The sequence below is a fragment of the Bos grunniens genome, chromosome 17, assembly GCF_055505025.1.
Source record: "Bos grunniens cultivar Pamir isolate PY7600 chromosome 17, Bosgru_T2T1.0, whole genome shotgun sequence".
Lineage (NCBI taxonomy): Eukaryota > Metazoa > Chordata > Mammalia > Artiodactyla > Bovidae > Bos > Bos grunniens.
The window spans coordinates 53,373,537-53,391,982 of record NC_141181.1 but is presented as its reverse complement, the minus strand read 5'-3'; the positions used below and the strand labels follow the sequence as shown (position 1 = coordinate 53,391,982).

At 42.0% G+C, this 18,446-nt stretch overlaps 1 protein-coding gene across 45 annotated transcripts in view; it reads right to left on the bottom strand.

Moving 5' to 3' along the window:
- The window catches only part of CLIP1 (CAP-Gly domain containing linker protein 1), a 145,425-nt gene that overhangs the window by 87,949 nt on the left and 39,030 nt on the right, over positions 1-18,446 (bottom strand). For 3 of the 45 annotated variants that reach the window (XM_086347481.1, XM_086347515.1, XM_086347499.1), the window contains exon 1: positions 13,117-13,193. The exons of 41 other annotated variants lie outside the window; for them this stretch is intronic. The gene's annotated coding sequence lies outside the window, so the exon portion shown is untranslated. Of the gene's footprint in view, positions 1-13,116; positions 13,195-18,446 lie in introns of those variants that run through there. One more of the 45 variants, XM_086347521.1, reaches the window with a different exon arrangement.

Here is an 18,446-nt window from a genome sequence, read left to right as displayed (position 1 = left end):
CTGGGAACTATGGTTACTCAGACTTTGTATCCTGCAGCTATTTCCTTAAAAATGAATCATGTGAGCCTGTCACTTCAAGGAAAACAACTATTTGTTGACAAATAAAATTCAAGTTATTCACACATCCTCTGTGAACCTGAGAGTGTCTCAATACTACAGGTTTTTCTCATGAGATAGACAATACTAACAAATATAATTATATTGTATAAATGAAATGTGCCAATATTTGCAAGATCTCATAACTCAGTGAGTCAATTTTTTTCCAACCAACAATGTATAATATTACAAAATCACATTCATTCAAAGCACAAATTAGACCAGTGGATTTTTATGTAATGATAGAAGTTCATTCATACAGTTTGAGATTTCACCTTTAAGAAACTACAACCTATCAAGTTTTTGGAGAAGTATTAAAAGAAAAAAATCCATACGTATCTGAAAATGCTTTGCCTTTCCTATAAATCTGGGTAAGGCCAATTTTCTTCATAGACTTCAACCAAAATAACGTTATCACTACAGTTCAAATGCAGGAGTTGTCTTTTACTAAGTTTGTCTTCTGTTAAAGCCAGTCATTTAGAGATTGGCAAGAATGTGAAACAATGCCATCTTGTCATTCATTCTTTTTTTACTTTAGAAAATAGTTATTTTTCATTAAAGACATATAACATGTTAGTGGGCTTATTATTATTATTTCTGCTGCTGCTGCTAAGTTGCTTCAGTCGTGTCCGACTCTGTGCGACCCCATTGACAGAAGCCCACCAGGCTCCCCCGTCCCTGGGATTCTCCAGGCAAGAACACTGGAGTGGGTTGCCACTTCCTTCTCCAATTATTTCTAATGATTAATAAATATTAATAAATATTTATTTAAAATATTTTCAGTTTTAATTTCTAATATGGGAAATATCAAAAGATAAAACCAATATAAATGAAAACTCTTTGGAGACCTCAATTATTTTTAAGGATGTACAGGGGTCCTGAGGAAAAAAACATTTGAGAACTGCTACTGTAAGCATTTTTGCTTTACATTTTGAGCCACAGAGGGCTTCCCAGTTCCAAAGGGCTTCCAGAAGCATGTGCTTCTCCTTCAGATCATTTTTAGATCTGGAAGTCAAGTTAACAAGTACAGGGTTTACTACTGTATTACCTGCATTATTACAGCACTGTGCTAGGGGCTGAGTGATGGAAGAAGCCTGAACCTGCAATCTATACAAGACCAGATGTAGGTACGGAAAGCAACGTGAACACAATGAAACACTGACATTGGGGTATCTGTATACATAAGACGGACATTTCTCTAAGGCAGACATCAGATGGAATGGAGCTATCAGCACTTTTCAAAATGTGCAGCGGCAGCAGCATCTCCTGGGAACTTGCTAGAAATGCAAATTATTTGGGATCTTCCCCAAACCTACTGAAACGAACTCTAGGGGTGGGGCCGGCTATCTGCATTCCAAGCCTTTCAGATAGTTCTGAGGCTAAGGTCTGAGAAACACTGCTGAACAACTGATAAGATCAGAGGTTCATTTTCTCAATTACACACACATGAATCACCCACGTGACCGATTTGGCAACTATCCCTACAGAAGTCTTGGTGCTTTCACTCTATGCTTTTGTTTCAGCTTTTTCACTCAGTCTTGAAAGCACTTTCCAAGCCTGGTGGTTTGGTGGTTCAGTTGCTAGGTGGTGTCCAACTCTGCAACAACCCCTTGGACTGTAGCCCACTAGGCTGCTCTGTCCATGGATTTCCCAGGCAAGAACACTGGAGAGGGCTGCCACTTCTTTCTCTATTTCCAAGCCTACTTATTTTCATCTGCTGAAACCCTACGCAAGGGCCAGTTAGGGATGCAGCTGCCCCACAAAACCTTTCACCAATGAAAATGTGTTCATCCTTCAGTCTCCCATAGAACTAAGTCTGTATCTCTTTCCTATCACCTGGCACACCGAGCTGGGTCTATATGACCATAGAGTCTGTGTGTGTATGTGTTTAGACATTAGACTCTCCGAGACCCCATGGACTACAGCCCGCCAGACTCTGTCCATAGAATTTTCTAGGCAAGAATACTGGAGCAGGTTGCCATTTCCTACTCCAGGGGATCTTTCCGACCAGGCAATGAACTTGTATCCCCAGCGTTTCCTTCACTGGCAGGCAGATGCTTTACCACTGAGCCACCTATGAAGCCCCCTAGAGATTCTACCAGATTAAACACACCCTGGGGGGGATGAAACCGTATTTTAGTCATCTTTATATCCCTAGTTGTACTTTATAAACAAAGCTGACTATACAAAAATGAGAAAAATACTCTGAATTGTTTAAATGAGTTAACAAACCAGTTGGGACGTACCCAATATTTTAAAAAGTTATTTTTGGTGCTTGCTACAGGTGACAGAACAACATAGAACACAGGCCTAAGCTCAAGAATTTATGATGCAGTTGGAGAGAAAAGACCCACAAATATATAATAATTAAAAATAAAATGCCACTCATGAGAAATACCAAACTATGGGATGTGATGGTCCTGAAAGTGTCTTAGAAGATGCAAAGGTGGAGTGGACTGAGGCAGAGAGAAAAGACTTCAGGGACAAGGCAGAATTTGAGGGGTGGCGGTCAGCAACAGTGTTGGACAGGTGTTGGCCGTCAGGATTTTTTTTTTTAAGGCAGAGAGAAAAAATTTCAGAAAAGAAACGAGGGAGGAAGAAAGGTATGGAGCGTGTGAATAAGATGCTCAGTATGGCAAACCTTAGAAGATTCTTGTAAGAAATCAATTTAGAGAGTTAAATAGGAAAGAGACTTGAAAGAGTTTTAGAGGAAATTCCTTGGTGATCCAGTGGTTAGGACTCAGATTTCACTGCTGTGGCCTGGGTTCAGTCCCTGGTTGGGGAACTAAGATCCCACGAGTCATGCAGTGTGGCGGGGTAGGGCAGGGGGATTCTCTTTTTTTAATCTACTGGTCCAAAGATTAAAGATCTTTGGGAAAGACTAGAGATCTCTTCAAGAAAATTAGAGATACCAAGGGAACATTTTATGCAAAGATGGGCTCGATAAAGGACAAAAATGGTATGGACCTAACAGAAGCAGAAGATATTAAGAAGAGGTGGCAAGAATACACAGAAGAACTGTACAAAAAAGAGCTTCACGACCCAGGTAATCACGATGGTGTGATCACTCACCTAGAGCCAGACATCCTGGAATGTGAAGTCAAGTGGGCCTTAGAAAGCATCACTACGAACAAAGCTAGTGGAGGTGATGGAATTCCAGTGGAGCTATTTCAAATCCTGAAAGATGATGCTGTGAAAGTGCTGCACTCAATATGCCAGCAAATTTGGAAAACTCAGCAGTGGCCACAGGACTGGAAAAGGTCCGTTTTCATTCCAATCCCAAAGAAAGGCAAAGCCAAAGAATGCTCAAACTACCACACAATTGCACTCATCTCACACACTAGTAAAGTAATGCTCAAAATTCTCCAAGCCAGGCTTCAGCAATACATGAACCGTGAACTTCCAGATGTTCAAGCTGGTTTTAGAAAAGGCAGAGGAACCAGAGATCAAATTGCCAACATCCGCTGGATCATCGAAAAAGAAAGAGAGTTCCAAAAAAACATCTGTTTCTGCTTTATTGACTATGCCAAAGCCTTTGACTGTGTGGATCACAATAAACTGTGGAAAATTCTTCAAGAGATGGGAATACCAGACCACCTGACCTGCCTCTTGAGAAATCTGTATGCAGGTCAGGAAGCAACAGTTAGAAGTGGACATGAAACAACAGACTGGTTCCAAATAGGAAAAGGAGTACATCAAGGTTGTATATTGTCACCCTGTTTATTTAACTTATGCAGAGTACATCATGAGAAACGTTGGGCTGGAAGAAGCACAAGCTGGAATCAAGATTGCCAGGAGAAATATCAATAACCTGAGATATGCAGATCATACCACCCTTATGGCAGAAAGTGAAGAGGAACTAAAAAGCCTCTTGATGAAAGTGAAAGAGGAGAGTGAAAAAGTTGGCTTAAAGCTCAACATTCAGAAAACTAAGATCATGGCATCTGGTCCCATCACTTCATGGGAAATAGACGGGGAAACAGTGGAAACAGTGTCAGACTTTATTTTGGGGGGCTCCAAAATCACTACAGATGGTGATTGCAGCCATGAAATTAAAAGACGCTTACTCCTTGGAAGGAAAGTTATGACCAACCTAGACAGCATATTAAAAAGCAGAGATATTACTTTGCCAACAAAGGTCCATCTAGTCAAGGCTATGGTTTTTCCAGTGGTCATGTATGGATGTTAGAGTTGGACTGTGAAGAAAGCTGAGTGCCGAAGAATTGATGCTTTTGAACTGTGGTGTTGGAGAAGACTCTTGAGAGTCCCTTGGACTGCAAGGAGATCCAACCAGTCCATCCTAAAGGAGATCAGTCCTGGGTGTTCATTGGAAGGACTGATGCTGAAGCTGAAACTGCAATACTTTGGCCACTTCATGCGAAGAGTTGACTCATTGGCCCTGATGCTGGGAGGGATTGGGGGCAGGAGGAGAAGGGGATAACAGAGGATGAGATGGCTGGATGGCATCACCGACTCGATGGACATGAGTTTGAGTGAACTCTGGGAGTTGGTGATGGACAGGCCTGGCGTGCTGCGATTCATGGGGTCGCAAAGAGTCGGACACTACTGAGCGACTGAACTGAAGTGAACTGACTGAACTGGTCCAAAACGAAAAGATGTCTACAGTTTCCCTTCAGGCCTTACATTTATTTCGTTTGTTCCTTTCATTATCTTAACCTAACCACCATTACCAAGCAAAGATTTTGACTGATAGTTGGCAACCTCTTTTCCAGGGACATGTCGAATTTTCATTCATTCCAGCCATGGGTGCTGGTAACAGATCGGGGCTGGCTGCTGAGACAGGTCTTAATTAGCAGGGAAGAACCATGAGCATCAAAAGACAATGATTAAACTGCAAACATAAAGAAAGCTTCTCATCTAAAACCCTTCGGATAATACCTTAGCCAGGATAAACTTGGGAGAGGCTATAAAGATTAGCATCACTGAATACAAATGACAAATTCCAGACTTTACTACTCTACACACTGCAGGAGGGGAGGGGGATCAGATATTTCACAAGCTACTGTGGCTTGAAAACTTTTGGTTTCTTACCATAAGCTGCTCACCCTAGTTTATAAGTCTAGCAGGAAGCTAAATGTTCTAGGTCTGTACTCTCCAATACAGTAGCCACTAGCCACCTGCACTGTTTAAATTCTTTTAAAATGAAATCAAGTTAAAAATTCAGTTCCTCCGTCACACCAGCCACATTTCAAGTGCTCGACAGCCTCAATGCAACATGCAGAATAATTTCCAGCGCCATTAAGTTCTATCGGCCCTGCTGTAGAACCACCTCCATCCAAGAACCATCTATGTGCCAAATAGTGTCCTTCAAAGTAACCACCTGAGGAAACACTAAGTTTATTTGAATAATACTGCTTTGGTCAAAAATATTTTTAACTCTTCATTTAGAAATAACTTTAGAGACAGTTTTTAAGTTGCACCTTAATAGTGACCCAAGGCAATAGCGACCAACCATCTCAATGGCTCAATACTCTTCGTTGGACTTGGCTCTTAAAATTACGACTAGCTGTTTCCAAAACTTGAACCCAAAAACCTCAAAAATACAATGATGTGCAATTACTGAACAGAGCAAAAATGTATCCAAGGCACATGGGCCAATTCCAAGAGTTCCAAAAAGGGTTTCTGAACGGCTTATCACTATAATTAGTGAACAATGCCTCCCTAGATGAAACAACTGAAGTTCTGGTGTATTTTTTTCATTTATTTTTAAGTCTGTCACATTATTTTATTATCCCACTTTCCAAACTATAATATTGCAACAGATACCACACACCAACCCCCAGAACCTTTTATTTATACCACTGAATGATGCCATGGTTCTAATATTTTTTCAAGCTAAAAACCATTTGTAAAATGTTTGTCTCTAGAACTTAACAGCTCACTTCTGAACAGTTAACAATAGCTACTATTTTGCTTGTATGCTTCTCAAACTCCAGACAGAGAAGAGAGATCTACTTCTGAGAACCAACTATGCAGCGGGGAGAAGGGCCCCAGGACACAGGCGGCTCAGCTGCAGAGTCCCTTGTGCCTCCCTCCTCACCGAAAGGTTTACATTTCCACCTAAAAACAGGAATCACTGTCGTCAAACATCAACACCAGAAGAACAGTTTTGTTTTGTTTCTGTGTAACCTACAGGTTTATTTTAAGAAGACAAAAAAGCCAGGCCTGAAATACACAAAAATTTTGAACTAGGTTAATAACCTGTGTTTGTGATTAACTCCAAGATCTGATCTAGATAATAAATACAAAAGGACAAGATATTTATTTCAGGGAAGCAAATAACCTTACAAGACCTAGCCTCTTTGGAATTTCTACAAAAGAATTGTAGTATTGTATTTCTTGAGAATGTCAGCTTTACCTAAAGGTGGGATTTCAGAAAGAAGGGCTATTCTTCCACCCAACAAAAAAGAAATGTCTTCTACCCTCTATGAAGTCAAGGATTCCTATCCATTTGTCTAGTGTGTTAGATACTGGAAAATATCAGCAACTGGGGAAGTTTCACGAGATGAAAACAATGCCAGGACATAGAAAGCATCTCAAATACCAGCTATTACTATTTCTAAGAATCCAAGCACCCCACTTTCCTCTCAAATAGAACCTCTCTCACTGCACATTACTGGACAGGAAATTACATACAAATCAGTCTCCCATTCTAAACAAGCAAGTTTTCAGAGGTTAAAGATACAGTTCAAGCTATAGCCTTCTCCAAACACAGAAAGAATTGCTGTAGTTCTTCCTTTTAGTAAGCAATTTAATAAGCAATCACCTATCACCTGCCTCGTAAATGTAAGAATATTGAAAACATCCAGATAAAAAAAATTTTTTTTACTATAGTAAGGACAGTGGGTTAGTTATCAGGACTTTGAAAGGGAAAGAAAAAAAAAAAAAAGACCCAGTAATGAAGCCCAAGTTTAAAGGTGACTCTACTGCCATCTAATACTTTATACAAGACACAGAGAGCTGGTACTGCTCCAACCGCCCCAGCAAACTGCCACAGTGCCATTTCAAGATGCCTCTGGGGACTTCTCTGGTGGCTCAGTGGTACAGAATCCACCTGTCAAGGCAGGGGACATGGGTTCGATCCCTGGTTTGGGAAGATCCCACATGTAGTGGGACAGCTGGGTCCATGCACCACAACTGCTGAGTCCACATGCCCCAGCTACCAAAGCCCATGTGCCTAGAGTCCATGCTCTGCAACAAGAGAAGCCACGGCAATGAGAAGCCCGCACACCAACGAGAGTAGCTCCTGCTTTCTGCAACTGGAGGAGGCCTGCACACAGAAATGAAGACCCAGCACAGCCATAAGTAAGTAAAAGTAAATAAATAAATCTTTTTAAAAAAGACCCTCTGGGATCACCCCCCTGTACCCATCTGCAAACACCCACTACCATTCGGACTCCATCCCGGTTAACCCTTCCACGAAAGAGGTCTTGCAAAGCAAACAAAAATTCAAAAGTTAAAGATTCAGTTCTCCCTACGTTAGAATACATGCTGAAAGCACAGAAATGTTTACAACCGTGAACAGTGACCTAAAGCAGTTAAACAGGGGTTCCATATTGTACCCATAGATAAAACTGACTTCAAACTGGTGATTTCGGGGGTCTACAACCTACATGTACAGGACGACTCATTTCAAAAAGTTGTCTTGGGACTTCCCTGGTGGTCCAGTGGTTGAGACTCTGTGTTTCCAATGCAGAAGGGCGGGGTTCGATCCCTGATTAGGGAACTAGATCCCACGTGCCACAACTAAGATTCAGCAGTCAAATAATTAAAAAATAAAAAGTTGTGTTAAAGACATCCCAGTCCAAGAGACTCATCCAGCACATTTGGAAGGGAACACACCAAGTGAAGCTAAGAAAGGGCTCCTAGTCTCAAAGAATAAGTGTTTTGAGACTCTAGGTCGTATGTGTTTAGGAAAATAGGGCCATGTGACCGTTACAGAGGGGAAAAAATAGAGAACACAGAGAACAATGCTTTAAAAAGAGGTCTAATCCAGAAACTGGGATGTTGAGTCTCTCGGATACTGACATGCTTTGCAGGGAGAAAAATGACAACAGCAACAGAATTTTGGCCACGTGATCTTTCAATTCAAACTCACGGAACCAAACTTAGAGAAAGGGTCCAATATCTACTTAAATAAAAAATAGCTGGGGGAGGGGCTTCCTTGGAGGTCCAGTGATTAAGACTCTGAGCTCCCACTGTAGAGGGCACAGGTTCGATTTCTGGGATGCAACAACAACAAAAAAAGACAATTTAAAAAAAATAGGAGGGGTTAATTTATCAAGTGCTTAACACCCAACACACAGGAACACAGTTTCCTGAAGTTTTTGTCTGTTTAAAGAAAGACATTCTTTAGAAAATTCTATTATGTATTAACCCTCAGAGACTAGATTTCTGGGTATCTATGTGGACCAACACCTTTTCTTCCAACTCCAACTAAAACATGTTCAAAGAGCAAAGCGATACATTCAAAACCAAATGATGACAACTTCTCGATGGTGATATATCAGAATTCAGGCCTCCGGGTCATAAATAATTCATACCACTAACAAACAAGTCTAATCATTTCAAACTATTACTTGGCTGGTGCTATAGATATATTTCCACAGAACAAAAATTGTTATGTTTATTTGCAGGGAATGGGAAAACAGACAGCAAATTTCATAGCAAACAGAGCCACTGGTGAACCACATACCCATCCACACAGTTAAAATATTTCTGCTCTTCTTTTGTGTTTTGTTTTCATATGTCCTGCCAGAAGTGCTTTTAAAACGGTGATCTTCTTAAACATTATACACTCTTTTTCAATAAAATAGAGAGGGCCCAATGTCAACGTCTTTACTTTTTAATCTACTGAAGTTGCAAAAAGTCAACACAAATCCAACAAAAAGAGACAAACCGATACCTCATGATGTCTGTAGAATCGGGCCAGGCCTCAGCTCATATCCTGGCAGGAGCTGGGCAAATATTTTGAGCAATCCTGGCTGTGAGGTCATGATGCTGACATCACAAACAGGAACTCTGACGCTGGTCAGCCTCTAGGATGCCACCTCACCACGTTAAAGGAAAACCAGAAGGTTCTGTAGCCCTGAATCTGGAGCTGATAATTCAAAAAAACCTAACTTCTCCCAAGAAATTATCATCCTGTGAAAATTAAGCAACTCGTTCTCCACTACAGACCAGCACAGGCAATGCAGGTGAGCAGAGAACAGCACATCCCCCTAAGTTAAGGATTTAGCTCACTACCAGGCACATATTTTTATATACTTCAAGTTTGCAAGTTGTTATTTTGGTTCAGTTTCAAACACTTTCTCTTATTATTCTCTCCTGGGAAATTAAGCTATGTTTAAGAATTCTGAAAACCGAGGAGGAAGTAAATCATGAACTTAAAATGTCATCTTGGTCTCGCCACTCCACTACATCACTAACTTCACCAAGTCCAATATTTATTTATACTGATGGAGGCTTCTGATGTGTAAGCTAGAGGTTGATTTCACCAGGGCTTCCCTGGTGGTGCAGTGAATAAGAATCCGCTTGTCAGTGCAGGGTGCATGGGTTTGATCCCTGGTCCAGGAAGATTCCATATGTCAAGATTCCACATGTCAATCCACATGTCAACTGAGCCCACATGCCACGACAACCAAGCCAGCGCACTAGAGCCTGCGCTCCGCAACAAGAGAAGCCACCACAGTAAGAAGCCCGTGAACCGCAAGGAAGGGTGGCTCACGCCTGCCGCAACTAGAGAAAGCTTGTAGGCAGCAGTGAAGACCCAGCTTAGCCAAAAATTTCTAAACAAATAAAATTATTTTAAAAAATAATTTCCCTAGGGTATTTTCCTGACCCAGGATTCGAACCCGGGTCTCCCACATTGCAGGCAGATTCTTTACCATCTGAGCCACCAGGGAAGCCCTTAATATAAACAAGACTTAAAAAAAAAAAAAGAAAAGAAAATGCCAGAAATACAAAGCCTCACCACAGTTCTGCACAGTGTCTCTTTGCTAAAAAAAGCCAAAATTGCCAGATTGTTGTCATTGTTGTGGTTCCCCACCACCCCAGGAGTTCTGGAATTTGCAACCCAGAACAAAGAAAGAACTAGTGACATTTTATTGTTATTTCTAAGTGGTTAAAGATTCTTAAATTGGAGGGAAATGTAACAAAGGATTAATAATCGTTATCTCCAGGTGATGGGATTACTGGTAGTTTTAATACCTTCTTTGTATTTTCTTGGGTTTCTCAAATTTTTATTTAATGAACAAATATAATTTTTTATACCTCCTTTGGATTTTCTTGGATTTCTCAAATTTTATTTAATGAACAGATATAATTACTTAAGCAGGAAAAACAATATTTTTTTGTTTTTTTGGCCAAGACACACAGCAAGTGGGATCTTAGTTCCTCAAACAGAGATTGAACCCACACCCTCTGCACTGGAAGTGCGGAGTCTTAACCACTGGACCACCAGGGAAGTTCCAGGAAAAAGATTTTTAACGACTTTTTTTGAGTCACAGTAAAATGGGCTGCTTTCTAAGGCCCACTTCCTAAGGCCCGCCTTGAAAGAAAAGTTATAACCAACCTAGACAGCATATTAAAAAGCACACACTACTTTGCCAACAAAGGTCCGTCTAGTCAAAGCTGTGGTTTTTCCAGTAGTCATGTATGAATGTGATAGCTGGACTATAAAGAAAGCTGAGCACTGAAGAACTGATGCTTTTGAACTATGCTGTTGGAGAAGACTCTTGAGAGTCCCTTGGACAGCAAGGAGATCCAACCAGTCCATCCTAAAGGAAATCAGTCCTGAATATTCATTGGAAGGACTGATGCTGAAGCTGAAACTCCAGTACTTTGGCCACCTGATTCGAAGAGCTGACTCATTGGGAAAGACCCTGATGCTGGGAAAGATTGAAGGCGGGAGGAGAAGGGGATGACAGAGGATAAAATGGTTGGATGGCATCACCACCTCAACGGACATGAGGTTGAATAAACTCTGGGAATTGGTGATAGACAGGGAAGCCTGGCGTGCTACAGTCCAAGGGGTCGCAAAGAGTCGGACACGATTGAGCAACTCAACTGAGCTGAAAATGGGTTGCAGCCAGGGAGTGAGGAAGCACACTCTAGTGTGCTGTGTGCACAGGAAAAAGAAATCAGCACAACAGGCCAGTGTAAGCAATACGAAGTGGGTACCCAGGCAGACAGGCTAGGTGTTTACCAAGCCTACTTCCTTCTCTTCCTGGAGTCACAGACCACATTTCCCAGCTCCCTCTGCAGCTCAGTGTGACCGCTGAGTCCCAGCCAATGCAAGGAGAGCAGGGCCTGCAACGTGTATACTTAAAAGGCCTAAAGGCCTTCCCCATAAAATCTTCCCACTCTTGGCCCTTCCAGTGGCTTGATGGAGATGAGCAGGGCGACTTCAAAAGCATCGATGGAGGACACCGAAGAAGCCTGAATCCCTGCATCACTTTTCTTCATTCCCCAGCCATGAAATACCTACCCCACTCTTCTATAACTGAAAATAAACTCCCATCCATTTAAGTCATTAAAATTAGTGGAGTATGTTACAGCAGCTAGCTTTTCTTACCAAGTGACAAAGAGATCAAAACTCTGCTGAGACCTTGGAAAACATCTCAGTAAGTAAACTCAAAATATATTTGAGGATAAGCTCCTGAGACAGAAATGCTTCACACTATAAAAAGCATGATTACATGAAAGACAAGTTAAAGTACTGTGTTTTTTTAAAAGCAAAAAGACATTTTACTGGCAAGAGCAGAAATATGTTTAAAGAACACAAGTGTGATTGTATGTAAGATAAGACTGATGGTGAGTTGATGAATGTTCAAGAGTTAGGTGGTGATGGGACTACTTGTCTACATATGTGAATGAAACTGTCCACAATAAAAAGTTTTTATTATAGAAGATATTTTAGTAAAATCCAAACTCCACATTCTTCTTCACCCCTTCATAACCTAAAGAAAAAAGCTTAAGCACTTTACAGAAACGAGAAGTTCCTCAAAACAAGCAGTCCCCCACAACAAGTGTAATGTAAATTATAAGTCCAAGTGAAAAGGAATAATCATCTTCATAATTCTTATCTGATTTCCTAAGGTCTTGTTTCCTCTTTTGCTGTTGCTTTGTGGGTTTTGTTTTTGTTTACTGTTATTCTTTTTTCAATGTGAAAAAAAAAATGTGGCTCTAAAAAAAGAAAAGTATGAGAAGAGGGTTAGATTGGGAAATGAGACAGCTGGATTCTGTCCCAGCTGGATGACCTTCAGCTAGCACTTAACCCCTTCCTGGAACTCAGCATCCTGAGGATAACTCATTAAATAATATCATTTTCTAAGTCTGTCCTTTTGTAGTTCTACTGTTTTGGATTCAAATACAAACTCCCTAAGTGAAAGGGCAAGGATTCAAAAGTGAAAGGAAAGCTACCGTGACTTCAATTTTGCCAGAGTTCAGAGTGCCCTGCCGTCGGGAAGAAAGAACCACACCTGATAAGATCAGCCTCCAAAAAGCACTGCCTCTCCTCTCGCTCTCCAGCATCCTCCGAGGCAAATCACATCTCCTGCACTTCCCTTCAGCCCCTTCACAGCCCATCAGCAAAGCAAAAATACTATATTTATGAAATTTGGAAATTCTACTGGGAGGCCAAGGAAGAGTTGAAGAATTTGCAATGAATTTAACCTGCCAGGAGAGGGAGTTTAAAGGGAGGTTTTGAGCCTCCAAAAACAAGGCACCCACAACAGCAGAGTGGGCACCTGGACACTTGGATTTCTGCTCAGTCCTGCTGGTGCCAGGGAAGAGATGGAGCATCAGGCAGGTTAAGTGTCTTAGCTGCAGGCAGCTGCCCGCTGAGACTTCTGAGCGCCCGTCTAATTCTAAAATGTTAAATGTCTATACACTTAGAAGGGAAGGGGAAAAGAAGTTCTGAGAATAAGGCAAAGTCTAGTCGAGAGAAAAGATGTTTCTGAAGCTGGTTTTCAAGTCAAGCTAGAGACAAAAACTCACAGGGCTGCATTCTAATATCCTGTTCCGGAGACTGGGAGCTTCATTCACAGCCTAATCCTGTCCCCTGAAGTCACGGTTATGTAAGTGTCTGCTGCCTGCTGTGTCACTTGCTGTCCCCCACCCCCCACCATGGGAGACGCTGTGTAACCTGAGCTCCCCTGCTTCACCCACTGAAAACACTTACACAACACTCTGGTCACTTTCCAAATTGACTCGTATTTATACCAAGGAAAGGCAAGTTACTCAATTTTTTTCATCTTTCAGTTTCATTCACACTGATATATCTGTACATACATAAAACACAATTACAGCTGAAGTTCATTTATATATTTTCTTCAATTTCTGAGTAAAACAAGGAAAGTCAAGTGTTTTCAACTTCACAGAAGGATATCAAAACCCAATCAGTAAGCTGATGGGCTTTGCCTGGGCCAAGTGAAACAGTTCTCATCTCCCAGCTGAAATGAGGTGAAAGTCCTCATATGGCAAATGCAGAGTCATGCCTGTTTATGCACCCAAGGCCCATATTCCACTGCTCCGCACAGCACATCCCCTCATGCCAGGACTTCCGGGGGACACAGGAAATGACTCTAGAAGAATAAAAGCAGACGCATCATCTCCTCTCGAGGTCTCTTCTGACTGTGAGGCCTGCCCTCTCTCCTTCTCTGGACTGCCCGAGCCACCGAGCAGTCTTCTATAACTGAATGATGAATCAGTTTGGTTTGTACACTGTGCGATGACTAAGATTCTCCTGGTCAGGGATGAAACTGGTCTCTGCATCCAAAGAGCCTAAAAAAGTCCTTGATACACAGTCAGAGTTTTTAAAAGTCCTGAACTGACTCAATGAAAGAAGAACCCCTGCTGCTGCTGCTGCTAAGTCGCTTCAGTCGTGTCCGACTCTGTGCGACCCCACAGACAGCAGCCGGCCAGGCTCCCCCGTCCCTGGGATTCTCTAGGCAAGAACACTGGAGTGGGCTGCCATTTCCTTCTCCAGTGCGTGAAAGTGAAAAGTGAAAGTGAAGTCGCTCAGTCGTGTCCGACTCTTAGTGACCCCATGGACTGCAGCCTACCAGGTTCCTCTGTCCATGGGATTTTCCAGGCAAGAGTACTGGAGTGGGGCGCCATTGCCTTCTCTGGAAGAACCCCTAAAATGATGCAATACTGACATTTTCAACCTGAAGCAACCTGTATCTCACCTTCTAAGCATTTGATGAAGACAACATTAGAGGGTTTCCCAACCCTGGGATCTCCTTCAAAAAGTAGGCCAGTGAGGCTTTGGGCAAACGATTCAATTACCACCCCCAGTGAATGCTGTGTAAGAGCTAGAAGTCTTAAAAAAAAAAAAAAAGAGCTAGAAGTCTTGAATTAGATTTCCTTTGTGGACACAGAGATACTCGCTCTTTGCAACGGAAATAAAATGTGAGGCAAATGTGTAACTTTGAACTTTCTAATCATTGTATTTAAAAATTTTAAATACCAGGTGAAATCATAACCTATTTTTGTTAACCAAATATATGCAAAGTATGACTTCAAATGTAATCAACATAAAACTTTTAATCAGTTATTTTACATTCTTTTTATATTAGGCCAAAATCCAATTGTGTTATTTTAAAATTTTATTATTGGAGGACAATTGCTTTACACTGAATCAGCTATATGCACACATATGTCCCCTCTCTGTCGAGCCTCCCTCCCCCTCCCACCCCAGCCCTCTAGGTCATCACAGGGCACCGAGCTGAGCTCCCTGTGCTGGACAGCGGCCTCCCACTAGCTGCCTACTTTACATGTTGTAATGTATATGTGTCAATGCCACTTTTCCAATTTGTCCCACCCTCCCCTTCCCCTCTGTGTCCACAAGTTCATTCTTATGTCTCTGTCTCTATTCCTGCCCTGCAAACAGGTTCATCTGTACCAGTTTTCTAGATTCCATATATACGTGATAATATACAGTATTTTTTTTTTCTTTCTGACTTATTATGAAGACTCTCGGTCCATCCACATCTCTACAAATGACAATTTTTTCCCTTTTTACAGCTGAGTAATATTCCATGGTCGAATTATGTATTTTTCTACTCAGATCTCAACTTGGACTTGCAACAGCCATACATGGCTTATGGCTACTGTACTGGGCAGTGAGGCTCTAGAACTATGTGTAAGGCAGACTATAAGGACACTCTCCCCTTGACATAGATAATGAACTTGCCAATCAGACATCCGAGTGCCCCTGGGTGTGCAGCATTCATCTTTCCTACCACATTACAGGCTTCCCTGGTAGATCACACAGTAAAGAGCCTGCCTGCAATATAGGAGACCTGGCTTCGATCCCTGGGTCCAGAAGATCCCCTGGAGAAGGGACTGGCAACCCACTCCAGTATTCTTGCCTGGAGAATCCCATGAATATAGGAGCCTGGCTACAGTCCATGGAGTCGCAAAGAGTCAGACACCACTAAGCAACTAACACAAAACAGCAACAACAATCACATTACAACACACTGTGAAAGGAAAAATGGATAAGCTCTTGAATGTAAAGCTGTGAATAATTTAGTTGTTCTTAAGATAAAGATGAAAAAAAAATAACATTTCCAGTAAGAGCACCTTTAAAATATCTATTTGACAGGGATACATGATGCATGAAGAAGCCCTGCTTACAGCACAAGGCACTGCCCAGTAAAATTGATGGCTCAACACAGTTTGAAAACACACCCACGCAATACTCAAAGCAAAGAACAGAGACTGAGTTACAGATGAAAATTTAATAAGTGTGTCTCAGGATACAAGAAGGGAACCTAAGAGGTAGCGCCTGGCAGATTTAAGGGCGACGGAGCAGGAGGCAGCGTTTCAAGTACAAAGAGGCGAGTGAACGCATCTTTCTACTGAGGCGGCTCCACGCTCAGCTGCTTCTGGCATTCTGACTGCAGGAAGCCGACACAGACTCGGGGAAGTGTGGAGTGAGAACACGCAGAAAGCAGGACCAGAGACTGGAGAGGAAAACTAATAGGAGAGAAAGAGGGACGAAGGATGAGACCTCACTGTTATTTCCTACTCATCTGTTGTTTCTTCCCCCGTGAACTTTAGTAAAGTTGGCTTTGATTTAGAGATAGTCCAGTGGCTAAAACGTAAGACTCAGAGAGGAAAAAGCACTGTCCCAAGTATCAACACTGGGGAAATGTGTCAGTCTACTGAATGAAGACACAGAACACATCTTGTGGGATGAAGAGAGGCGCATCTCCTCTGGGACAGAGTATCAGGCAAGTGTTCAATGTGCTGGAACAGTGATGAGTGACATGGAGCCACCTGCGGTCATCCTAAGGTTCAGGCCTCCTGGAAGCTTGCCCCGTGAACACAGAGAAAATGTGTGTGATGTCACCAGACACAGTTTAGGGCACAGGCCACCAAAGAGCCACTGCTTCACATCACTGCAATACCAAGTGAGATAAACTAGAATAAAGAGTGAGCAGGGAACTGGAGGCATCTGGTTTTAGCAGCAGCTAAGTGGTTGGCTTAGAGGGTAAAGCAAGAGGTAAGTCTGCTAAGGCTGGGTGATGACAGAGGCGGAGATCCAGATGGCCCCTCTGTTTCTTATTCCACCACCTCCAGCAGAGCATTCCAACCCTAGGGACTAGTGGGGAAGATCAGCCAGGGGAAAAGTCACACAACCCTCCCCAAAATAAACATACACAAGACATGAAAGATTGCCACTTTCCCTTGTAGAATGAGAGAAAACGAGAGAATCCATCTTCCAGAGAGCCGACTGTCCTGCCGTGCAACATGCCTAAAGGTGGGGGCAGTGGGGGTGGGGAGGCAGCGTCTGGTATTTGCTCAGGAGGCCAGAGCAGCTGGAAACACCTTAGAGAATTCCATGAAGGGACTTCCATGGTGGTCCAGTGGTTAAGACTCTGTGCTCCCGATGCAGGGGGCCCAGGTTTGATTTCTGGTCAAGGAACTAGATCCCACATGCCGCAACTAAGAGTTCGCAGGCCACAGCTGAAGATCCCGCCTGCCACAACAAAGATCAAAGATCCCAAATGCTGTAACTAAGACCCAGCATGGCCAAATAAATAATAAACAAAATAAGTATTAAAAGAAAGAGAATACCATGAAATACTGAGACACGGGACAGAGTCTGAAACATCTTAAGACATCCATAGCAGCAAGAGACCTAAGACTTAAACTAAGAAGCCCTATACAAGGTAAAAATTGAAATTGAGAAAACTACTATTCAGTATTTAATTTTTCATATAAATTAGAAAAAGCAGCATCTCAGTCTAGCCTGAAGATTACGAGCATTCTCCAAAGATCACCTGGCTAAAGACACAGAACCTTCTAAGGACTGAAAGTTGCCTGATGCCTTTCTCACAGTTCATCCAAGTTACTTTAGTACTGCTTTTGATAAGTTTATGGTTAATCCACAAGCTGAAGGTGGAGCTGGTAATAATTTATATTCATGGAGTGCTAAATTTATACTTTTCAGAAATCATTATAAAGCATGACACAAAACAATAATGCAAGTTAAAGGCAGAGAAAAGGAGACATGGGAGACAGGAGTGAAGTTAAAATGTAAAAAATACCAACTTAACTGTAATGCCGCTTTTCAGTACTTCCACTCAGTCCCACATCTCCCAACTTAACCACCTTGTTTTTATAGGGTTGACTTATACCAACTCCCAGGAGACATGTAACTGAGTAAATGCACTAGCAGCTATTCCTCAAAAACACGGTCCTCACAGGACTTCCCTGGCAACCCACGTTCCCACTGCAGGGGGCATGGGTTAGATCCCTGGTCAGAGGACTAAGATCCCACATGGGACGGGGAGGGGGTTTGTCAAAAAAAAAAAAAAACCATGATCCTCACTGTCTTCACTTACTGACTTCAGATCAATGTGCCTTTCACACGGTAGATTATTTAACAAATATTTATCCGGTATTAAAGACATGTCTTTTTTTTTAATTCCACTGTCAAAAGAATTATTCATAAACACCAGTATTTCCTCAAAGATTTCCAACCCCTGAGTAACCCTTGCTACCCAGAGTGACGACAGCTACAGGACCACCCAGATGTCAAAGAACTCTTGATGGGTTACTCTGGGGTGGAAATCCTTGAGGAAATACTGGTGTTTATGAAGAGTCCAGGAGGCATAATTCTGGGTCTTCTTTAGCCTTTTACCACCTTATTGTACTGGACGACCACAAAGATTCATTTTCACTGAAACTTATCTAGGTAAGTATTTATATACATATTTCACACACAATATATAACTTTTTAAACAGGCCAGACTCCAACAGCCTTAACATTAACACAAAGATTAAAAACACAAACTACACATCTCTAGCCA